The sequence below is a fragment of the Salvelinus sp. IW2-2015 genome, unplaced genomic scaffold, assembly GCF_002910315.2.
Source record: "Salvelinus sp. IW2-2015 unplaced genomic scaffold, ASM291031v2 Un_scaffold1873, whole genome shotgun sequence".
Taxonomy (NCBI): Eukaryota; Metazoa; Chordata; class Actinopteri; order Salmoniformes; family Salmonidae; genus Salvelinus; species Salvelinus sp. IW2-2015.
The window spans coordinates 131,556-142,350 of record NW_019943236.1 but is presented as its reverse complement, the minus strand read 5'-3'; the positions used below and the strand labels follow the sequence as shown (position 1 = coordinate 142,350).

General features: G+C 44.2%; 1 pseudogene; it reads right to left on the bottom strand.

Annotated features, from left to right (window-relative positions):
• Positions 1–9,912, bottom strand: part of LOC112072274 (phospholipid-transporting ATPase IH-like) — a 28,530-nt pseudogene extending 18,618 nt beyond the window's left edge.
• Between the last annotated feature and the right edge of the window lie 883 nt (positions 9,913–10,795).

Here is a 10,795-nt window from a genome sequence, read left to right as displayed (position 1 = left end):
TTCGTTCATAAGGCGAGAGCAGTATTACAGGAATGGTCAGCCTATAGTCAACAATGTTGGATCGTTCAATAGCTAACACATTACAGGAATGGTCAGCCCTATAAGTTCAACAATGTGTCGTTCAATAGCTAACATCATTACAGAATGGTCAGCCCATAGTTCAACAATGTGATTCGTTCAATAGCAACACATTACAGGAATGGTCACCCTATAGCAAACAATGTGATTCGTTCAATAGCAACATCATTACAGGAATGTGCCAGCCCTATAGTTCAACAATGTGATTCGTTCAATAGCTAACATCATTACAGGAATGGTCAGCCCTATAGTTCAACATGTGATCGTTCAATAGCTAACATCATTACAGGAATGGTCAGCCCTATAGTTCAACAATGTGATTCGTTCAATAGCTAACATCATTACAGGAATGGTCAGCCCTATAGTTCAACAATGTGATTCGTTCAATAGCTAACATCATTACAGGAATGTCAGCCCTATAGTTCAACAATGTGATTCGTTCATAGCTAACATCATTACAGAAATGGTCAGCCCTATAGTTCAACAATGTGATCGTCAATAGCTAACATCATTACAGGAATGGTCAGCCCTATAGTTCAACAATGTGATTCTTTCAATAGCTAACATCATACAGGAATGGTCAGCCCTATAGTTCAACAATGTGATTCGTTCAATAGCTAACATCATTACAGGAATGGTCAGCCCTATAGTTCAACAAATGTTCGTTCAATAGCTAACAATACAGGAATGGTCAGCCCTATAGTTCAACAATGTGATTCGTTCAATAGCTAACATCATTACAGGAATGTCAGCCCTATAGTTCAACAATGTGATTCGTTCAATAGCTAACATCATAAAGGAGGCAGCCCTATAGTTCAACAATGTGATTCGTTCAATAGCTAACATCATTACAGGAATGGTCAGCCTCATAGTTCAACAATGTGATTCGTTCAATAGCTAACATCATTACAGGAATGGTCGCCCTATAGTTCAACAATGTGATTCGTTCAATAGCTAACCATTACAGGAATGGTCAGCCCTATAGTTCAACAATGTGATTCGTTCAATAGCTAACATCATTACAGGAATGGTCACCCTATAGCCAACAATGTGATTCGTTCATAGCTAACATCATTACAGGAATGGTCAGCCCTATAGTTCAACAATGTGATTCGTTCAATAGCTAACATCATTACAGGAATGGTCACCTATAGTTCAACAATGTGATTCGTCAATAGCTAACATCATTACAGGATGGTCAGCCCTATAGTCAACAATGTGATTCGTTCAATAGCTAACATCATTACAGGAATGGTCAGCCCTATAGTTCAACAATGTGATGTTCAATAGCTAACTCATTACAGGAATGTCAGCCCTATAGTTCAACAATGTGATTCGTTTAATAGCTAACATCATTACAGGAATGGTCAGCCCTATAGTTCAACAATGTGATTGTTTAATAGCTAACTCATTACAGGAATGGTCAACCCTATAGTTCAACAATGTGATTCGTTTAATAGCTAACATCCTGACCGGGTCAGTGAGTCCGATTGTCAATAATTAACCATGCAAACTAGGGCTTGGAGAGTGAGGTTGACTTTCAGTTGAACCAAATCAAATGTATTAGTCACATGGCCGAATACAACAGGTGTAGACCTTACAGTGAAATGCCCCTAACCAACAGTGCAGTTTCGAAAAATACGGAAAAGAATAAAAAGATAAAAGTAACAAGTAATTAAAAGGCAGCAGTAAAATAAATACTCTACAGTTGCTAATCTACTCCGTCTCTCTACCCCATACATTGTTAGCCTAAAGAGAGTTCCCTTAATAACTCTGTCCAGATATAGAATATAATTAGTAGAAGCAATAGATCTAAAATCCACAAGAAAGTGTTCTGACTCTACGTTGTGATTCTAGATCGTACTGTCCTCGACAGCGGTGGGTCGTTCAATAGCTAACATCATTACAGGAATGGTCAGCCCTATAGTTCAACAATGTGATTCGTTTAATAGCTAACATCCTAGACCGGGTCAGTGAGTCCGATTGTCAATAATTAACTATGCAAACTAGGGCTTGGAGAGTGAGGTTGACTTTCAGTTGAATCAAATCAAATTGTATTAGTCACATGCGCCAAATACAACAGGTGTAGACCTTACAGTGAAATGCCCCTAACCAACAATGCAGTTTCAAAAAATACGGAAAAGAATAAGAGATAAAAGTAACAAGTAATTAAAGAGCAGCAGTAAAATAAATACTCTACAGTTGCTAATCTACTCCGTCTCTCTAGCCCCATACATTGTTAGCTCTAAAGAGATTTGCCCTTAATATAACTCTTCTGTCCAGAWTATAKAAATATAATTAGTAGAASCAATAGATCTAAAATCCACAAGATAGTGGTTCTGAYTCTACGTTGTRATTCTAGATCGGTRCCTGTCCTCGACAGCGGTGGCCCCATGAATATATAAAWAGAATTGGGTAGAAAAGACAATGTAGATTGTATGATTCTACGCTGCTGKGGTTCCAGAACGTCACCTGTCCTCCACGGCGGTGGCCCCCAGCAGTATGAAGTCCTTCTCAATGAGGTCATAGGCCTCGGCCAGCTTCCTGTCTCGGTCCTGCAGGGCCAGCTTGGCGCTGTTCAGCAGGTGACAMGTCTCCTCGTACTGAGCCACGCTCAACTTCCTGTACGCCACGCACAGTGTCCGTAGGCCCTCCTGAAAAGAGAGAGAGAAATAGAGAGARCGAGAGATAATTATGTTATGCTTTGATATGATTACTGGACACTGATGTTGCAGTTGACAATCCGATAATAACAATTATTCCACTGTTCTGTTCTTTTTCCCCATTAAAAACAGTCAATGACATCACTGACAGAGCAGTGGGTTACAAAAAGCTGCAGTTTGCACAGACTGGCATCGAGGGATGTCTCACTGGGCAGTTTCCATACCAGTTTAGTCTGTGTCAGTAGACGTATGACCTTGACCTTTCACACAAACAAACACACACACACACAGTGAGACCTCAGTTCTGACATTCTCTCAGCGCCAGTCTGGTTCACACCAGCTTCACCACTGGCCATCCCATTGTAACGTAACCAGGGAAACACATTCTCCCTGACAGTCAACAGAAACGGGTCGGCACCGCTGCCAACGGCAACCCAAACTGCATCACAATTATGTCATCCTTGGCAACCAGCCTGTCCTGATTCTGTCAGTGTGGCGTTGGAGAGATTGGGCCAGAGCCACGGACACACAGGGATCAGTAGACTACCTYCACGTTGGCACCAAACACTCCACAATGACAGTCAATCACCATCTCAGTTACATTCCATATACAGCTGTCTTGGAACTTTTGGTGGCCAACATCTTAAGTAAGGACACTACCACWAAAAGATACAAGAATCAGATAGCATTTAGCAGGGTCTACCATACAGCCATATGACAATATACACCTCAAGCAAAGCAAAAATGAAAGTCAAAAATGCATTTGAGGTCAGCAACTCTGGAAGTSTGATTTTGGAGCTACTTTAGGACAACGGCCTCTAGTGTCTGATAGTGGCTGTATGTGTGTGTGTCCTTACCACAGCGTTGTGCTCCACTCTGGCTTTGACCTGCTCCACCTTGCCAGAGATCACCCGGGGGAAGATGGAGGAGTCGGCCCCTTTACAGAACAGGTAGTACTCCCCTGTGGACAACCACACAGTTAAAACAGGTTCCTCATTAGCAGAGAGAAGCATCATTAGTTTGCAGCAGTGTGTGGCAGACAACACTAGAGATGTTCCTCAGTGAGACTGACTCTACCGTCATTAGTATGCCTTCTGCCTGTTGACCTCCTAGCACACATATGGCCCTCTCTATTAGCATACAGCACACACACACACACACACACACACACACACACCACACACACACCACACACACACACACACACACACACACACACACACACACACACACACACACACACACACACACACACACACACACACACACACACAACACACACACACACACACACTGGGTTGCCGTGAGTAATGACTGCTTTCATCTATAAAGCACCAGCCACTCCCATCACGATACATCTAGTTTCTAGTGTTCTAGTATTAATAATGGTAGTAATTGTACTATAGTAAAGTACTCTAGTTTCTGTGTTCTAGTATCAATAATGGTAGTAATTGTACTATAGTACAGTACCTCTAGTTTCTGTGTTCTAGTATCATAATGGTAGATTTGTACTATAGTAAGTACTCTAGTTTCTGTGTTCTAGTTCATATGGTATAATTGACTATAGTACAGTACCTGTGGTGGACCTGACGATAACACTCATTCTCCTTCTCACAGAGTCAAAGGTCAATACCTCCAGCAGCTCAAACTGATGCAAGAGAGAAAGGGAGAAAGAGGTTGGGTTACTGACCACACACACACACACACACACACACACACACACACACACAGATAAACTGATGCCCACAGGGCATGGCTGGAGTAATGGACACACACTGACCTCTCGCCCTCATCCTCCTATTAAGAATCTCCATGTGACTGTCCTTCAGCCGCAGATAGGTGAAGCACAGCCTGGGGAAGAGGAATGTACCATTACTGTCAGAACAGGGGAGGTTAAACTGCAGTTAAATGAATGGCTATACAGTGCATTCGGGAAAGTATTCGAGGAATATTGTTGTGTAGATTGATGAGGGAAAAACGATTATTTAATCAATTTTAGAATAAGGCTGTAACATAACAAAATGTGGAAAAAGGGAAGGGGTCTGAACTTTCCAATATCCTGTATATTATCTATCTATCTAGTTCATTTCAAATGCCTGGGAGTAGGAAAGATATTTCTGCGTGTGTGTGTGTGTGTGTGTGTGTGTGTGTGTGTGTGTGTGTGTGTGTGTGTGTGTGTGTGTGTGTGTGTGTGTGTGTGTGTGTGTGTGTGTGTGTGTGTGTGTGTGTTTCAATCGAGTCAGTTGAGTGATTGAGTGGTGTGATTGAGAGGGTGTGATTGAGTGATTGAGTGAGTGGGTGATTGAAGTGAGTGAGTGATTGAGTGGGTGAATTGTGAGAGTGAATTGAGTGAATGAGTGAGGATGATTGGGTGAGTTGAGAGTGAGTGAGTGAGTGAGTGAGTGAGTGAGTGAGTGAGTGAGTGAGTGAGTGAGTGAGTGAGTGAGTGATGGTTGAGTGTCAAGCCAGTCACCTCTTCATGCCCTCCACCAGTGCCACCTCGTCAGGAGAGGATGATATGTAGAAGGAGGTGGCTTTGTTCTGGTGGATACCCATCTTGATGCCATCCACTGTCTCCTCCTCCTTCACCTGTACCGTGTGGCACAGACACAACGCCCGGAAGAACAACTCCTCAGACTCCTGACAAGCCAACACAGAGAACACGTCACACAACACACACACACGTATAAACACATAAATACAGGAAACATACACGTTTGAATACATCATTTGGATCCATAGTAAAACACAATCCTCAGTTTCCTGAAGATCTTGCTTCTTAGTCCTCGTACACACAGACACACAGAGACAAAGGAATGGCACAGGCTGGTCACCGAGTGAAGCGGCCCTCTCTAGTCTGGCACACAGCAATGTGTGTGTGTGTGTGTGTGTGTGTGTGTGTGTGTGTGTGTGTGTGTGTGTGTGTGTGTGTGTGTGTGTGTGTGTGTGTGTGTGTGTGTGTGTGTGTGTGTGTGTGTGTGTGTGTGTGTGGTGTGTGAGACAACTGGATCCGGGTGGATGAATGTGTCATCCTTAGAGAAGGTATCAGTGTCACTGAGTTTAGGGTTCACCCAGGACATCCAGGTAAAAGCTGTTAGTATCCAGCTGGTCTTCATAGGGTTACGGTTCACCCAGGACATCCAGGTAAAAGCTGTTAGTATCCAGCTCGTCTTCATTGGGGAATGAAACAATGTCTGACCCTGCATCAGTGGTTAGGGAGGGGTAACTTGTCCTGTACATATTCGTACAGTCCATCAAGTGACAGTGAGGCTCTCTGTCTCACCTTGCCCCCTGGTCCAGGTGAGGAGTCGATCATGTCCATGCTGGTTGCCCCTGGCATGACCTGTCCATTACAGATGGCATCAGGGACGTAAACATAGCCGTCCACACAGCACTCTATAAACTCCATGTTGTTCTCTGTCAGGGTGCCTGTCTTGTCTGTAAACACGTACTCCACCTGGAAAACACACACATTCAGGTAAGAGTGGTGAGTGTGTGTGTGTGTACTGTGTGTACTGTGTGTACTGTGTGTATAGCCTACCTGTCCCAGTTCTTCATTGAGGTCAGATGTGTTAACCTGAGCCCTCTCTCCCAGTTCCTCGTCAAACATCTCATCATCCCACATGATGAAGTAGGACCCCAGGAACTTCTGCATCTCCACGGTAACGTACATGGACACGGGGATGATGTAATTAAACAACACCATGAAGGCCAGGAAGTCTGTGAACGCCCGGATCAACTGGAGAGAGAGAGGAGGGAGGTATGAGGAGGGAGAGGGGGGAGGAGGGACAGTCAGAAGTGCCAGGGAGAGAGAGAGGAGGGAGGGAGGTATGAAGGGAGAGGGGGGAGGAGGGACAGTCAGAGGTGACAGGGAGAGAGAGAGAAAGGGAACGTGAGAGGTGAAAAAAACATCAGCTATTGCATAAAAATGATTGTAGTTTTATAACCTACTATATGGCGTTGCCTCTCTGTGTCAGTCTTCTGGTTGTAGAAGGGCTCGTCTTTGTCCGGGTCAGCCTGCCACACATACTTCAGCACTGTGTTGATCAGAGCCTTGCTGATCAGAATGCACAGGTACACTATCAATACGCATTCATTGACCTGGAGGGGGGAGAGAGAGGAGGGGGAACAGAGAGGGGGGAGAACAGAGAGAGGGAAGAGACAGAAAGGGGGAGACAGAAAGGGGGGAGAGACAGAGAGGGGGGACGACAGAGGGGGGGGGGGGAGGGGGGGCAGAGAGGAAGGGTGCAGAGGAGGGATGACAGAGAAGGAGGGGAGACAGATGCAGAGGAAATTACATAAGAATGTCTTCAGGAAGGTGTACGGTCTGAACGGGTCTTTAGGGAAATGGATATGATGCAATTAGATGGCAATCAACGTTAAGTGAACCTGTCTGGAAACATGGTAAACATGCATCATAAAGTAGAAAACACATGTTGGTGGCCTTACTTCTCCACTGCAGAGCGTTTCTGGGACTGGACTGGTAGTTGAGCGCCATCTTGGTCTCCATACCAGTGTAGATGGCAACAGCTAGGAGACACAAACCAGAGGGTCAACTTGGGGAGACATTTACATCTGTGAAGATGAAGGAAAGAGACTAGGGAAGGGAACGACTTTTAATATTGAGATGCAGCCCTGATGGCAATAAATCAGTCAGATCTGACAAGTCTCTGCCGGTACTGAATACTATCATGGTGTTCTACAATTATCTGTGAAATCAACTCCCATCACACTCATCTGATTTCATAATAAGATTGGCTTGCAGTCATGTCATCTCTCATGCAGTGACTGACTGCATTCCTGCTTGACAGTTTGTAATATTCACTCATATAGGTCTGTACAGCTCAGCAGCTGGTCTCAATATAAACCCACAGTTGAACACAGGAACTTAATGATTTGGAGTGGAACCTCTAACATTCCAAACCATTATATGAATGAAAACTAGGAATCTATTTTAGATTCTATAACTGATGTCATTACAAGGTCCACCATGTAGTGTCTTTAGATTTATTAGTGTGTATTCAAGGTCACCAGGATGTCTGTTATATTAGTATTCATACAAGGTCACGCAGTGTAGTGTCTTTAGATTATATTAGTGATGTCATTACAAGGTCACCAGTGTAGTGTCTTTGATTCTATTAGTGTGTCATTACAGGTCACCCAGTGTAGTGTCTTTAGATTCTATTGTGATGTCATTACAAGGTCACTCAGTGTAGTGTCTTGAGATTCTATTAGTGATGTCATTACAAGGGTCGCCCATGTGGTCTTTAGATTCTATTAGTGATGTCATTACAAAGGTACCCAGTGTAGTGTCTTTGAGATTCTATTATGATGTCATTACAAGTCCCCAGTGTAGTGTCTTAGATTCTATTAGTGATGTCATTACAAGGTCACCCAGTGTGGTGTCTTATATTCTATTAGTGATTTCATTACAAGGTCACCCAGTGTAGTGTCTTACCATATATGTGCTGTGTGTTTTTCAGTGTCGCCCCTCTGAGAAGTAGGTTCTCAGATCCTAAAGGCCTGAAGCAAACACAGAATACACTTCTCTGTTAGAATACACTTTTATTTATTTTTTATTTTTTTGTGCAAACACACGAGCAATGACTTCCTGAATTTGGAGTCAATTTCCTGGGTATGGATTTACCTCGCGATGGGATCGTTTCTGTCCGAATAAATATTGATTCGGCCCACGAATCTGTCCAAGGAGAGAGGGAATGCATGTGTGAGTTGGTGTGTTTTGCGTTGTTTTTCTCTATACAACCAGTACTGATTGTCTGGATGCAGTGTTGTGTGCAGTGTTGTCACTCACTTGTAGAGGTCTGGTTGTGGTTGTTCACATTCAATAGAAGCCTGTAGAGTATYGAAATCCTCCTCTGTGTTGAAGGCCTTAGTGTCCTGCACAGCATAGTAGGTCTTTGTGGAGGGATGGAGAGAGTCACAGCGAGATCAGGAACACAACGAGCCAAGATGCATCTCACACTACCCCTCTAATGAAACAGAATACAAAATCTCTCTCTCCATTTCGCCCCATCTCTCTATATCCCTCACATACACACTCACCCCTCTCTCTCACTCACTCACTCACTCTTTCCTCTCTGTCCCCTGTCTCCCACGCTCGCTCTCTTTCACTCTTCTATTCTCCCTCAACTCTATCCCATTCTTTCTTTATCTCTGCCTCAGCCACCTCTCCCATCTCCCTCTTCCTCTCTCTCAGTCAGAGTGTAGTGTTACCTTGTGACTGGACTCCCCGTCCAGACTGGCTGTAGTGACAAAACAGGTCCCATCCTCCCTACTGGTGGAGAGAAGGATGAGGTCACAGGGGAACGTCTCATCTTCCTTGATCAGCACCACATCACCCACCTGGGAGAGAGGGAGAGAGGGAGGGAAGGAGATGGGCAAACTGTAGCACTCTACTGGACGCAAACCCATTTAGTTACTTAAGGCTCAGCGAGTAAGGAAATTACTTTAAGATTATATTTGATTCCCTCTTTTTTTATTTTTATATTTGATTTGTTGATCAGATTCTATTCTATTTGACTATTCCAGACAGGTTGTGGAGATCAGTGGTTGACCTTACCTATGGTGTTGTGGTGTGTGTTTGTATATAGGCGTGTGTCATAGTTAGTGTTGAATGGGAGAGTTATTGTAGGGTGGAAAGGCTTGTAGCCAACACTCATTTATCATTCCCCACCCGGTTACATGACTGAGCACTTACTCACTGTTACTGGAGGTCTGTTGTGTGTGTGTTTGTAGGTCGCAGCAGTTTATTACGCTCAACACAGTCATTTATACGGTTTGCGACCGTAATGCTATTGTGTCCTGCCAGACTGTCTCTTGCATTCTACAACACTAACCATGTTTGGTGAGACAAAGACATGTTGGCTGGAGCAGGACAACAATGCCTGACAACCAGCCAGTCAGGCCCCAGCCAGGCAATGAGGCTACATTTGTTGCACTGTGTTTCTCCCTGTCCTGTCTGACTGCCTGATTTGTCCTGTCATGATCTGACCTGACCTGTGTGCTGACTGGCATTGACCTTTGACGTCTTGACCTCTGTGCAGTGTGCTGGAGAGGAGAATGGGTGGACACCAGGACGGTGTACATCGGAAACAAGGAGCCCCCACGGGGGCGGAGGCCTACATTCCCAGAGGTACCCCGACAACCGCATCACTTCTCCAAGGTGAGACCACAACATGCTACAACCACATTACAATCACGTTATAACCACGTTACAACCATGTTATAACCATTTGCTGTTGCTTCCCTTTCCACAGTACACCTTCTGGAATTTTGTGTTCCGAAGAATTTGTTTGAGCAGTTTAGAAGAATTGCCAATTTCTACTTCCTCATCATATTTCTTGTCCAGGTCAGATCTTGACTGGTAGATTCAATTTGAGTCAATTTAAGGCTTAGTTGGCAAGAAATATAAATCTGGCAAACGCAGAAGTTTCAGATGACAATAGATCATTCTCTCTTCTCTCTCGCCCTCTTCAGTTGATAATTGACACTCCCACCAGTCCCATCACCAGCGGACTACCTCTCTTCTTTGTCATCACTGTCACGGCCATCAACAAGGGCTATGAGGACTGGCTCAGGCACAAGCAGACAATGCTATTAACCAGTGTCCTGTGCACGAGGTGCAGGATGGGAAGGTGACCAGGAAACAGAGTCGTAAGCTGAGGGTACGTATCATCCTACAACATGAAAATGACAGGGATCAAACCTGGGTTCTTTGGATCAGGGGTTGGCAACTTTCTTGCTTCATGACCACAAATGAGGTGTATTTTGAGTCGGCGACCCACCATAAGGGTTTGAGCGAGAAAAAACATAAACAGACCAAAGACTAAGTATCTTTTCTACACACCTTATATTTGGTTTTAATTGTTTACATTCAATTTTTTAAGTAAAATGTTTTGCATGCACAACAAATGTCATCCCGAAACCTACCTGGACCCCAGTGACCCACACGTGGGTCCGACCACAGTTTAGGAACCACTGCTTTAGAACTCAATGACTGTGTTATCCTATTGAGCTACAAGACATCTTCTCAG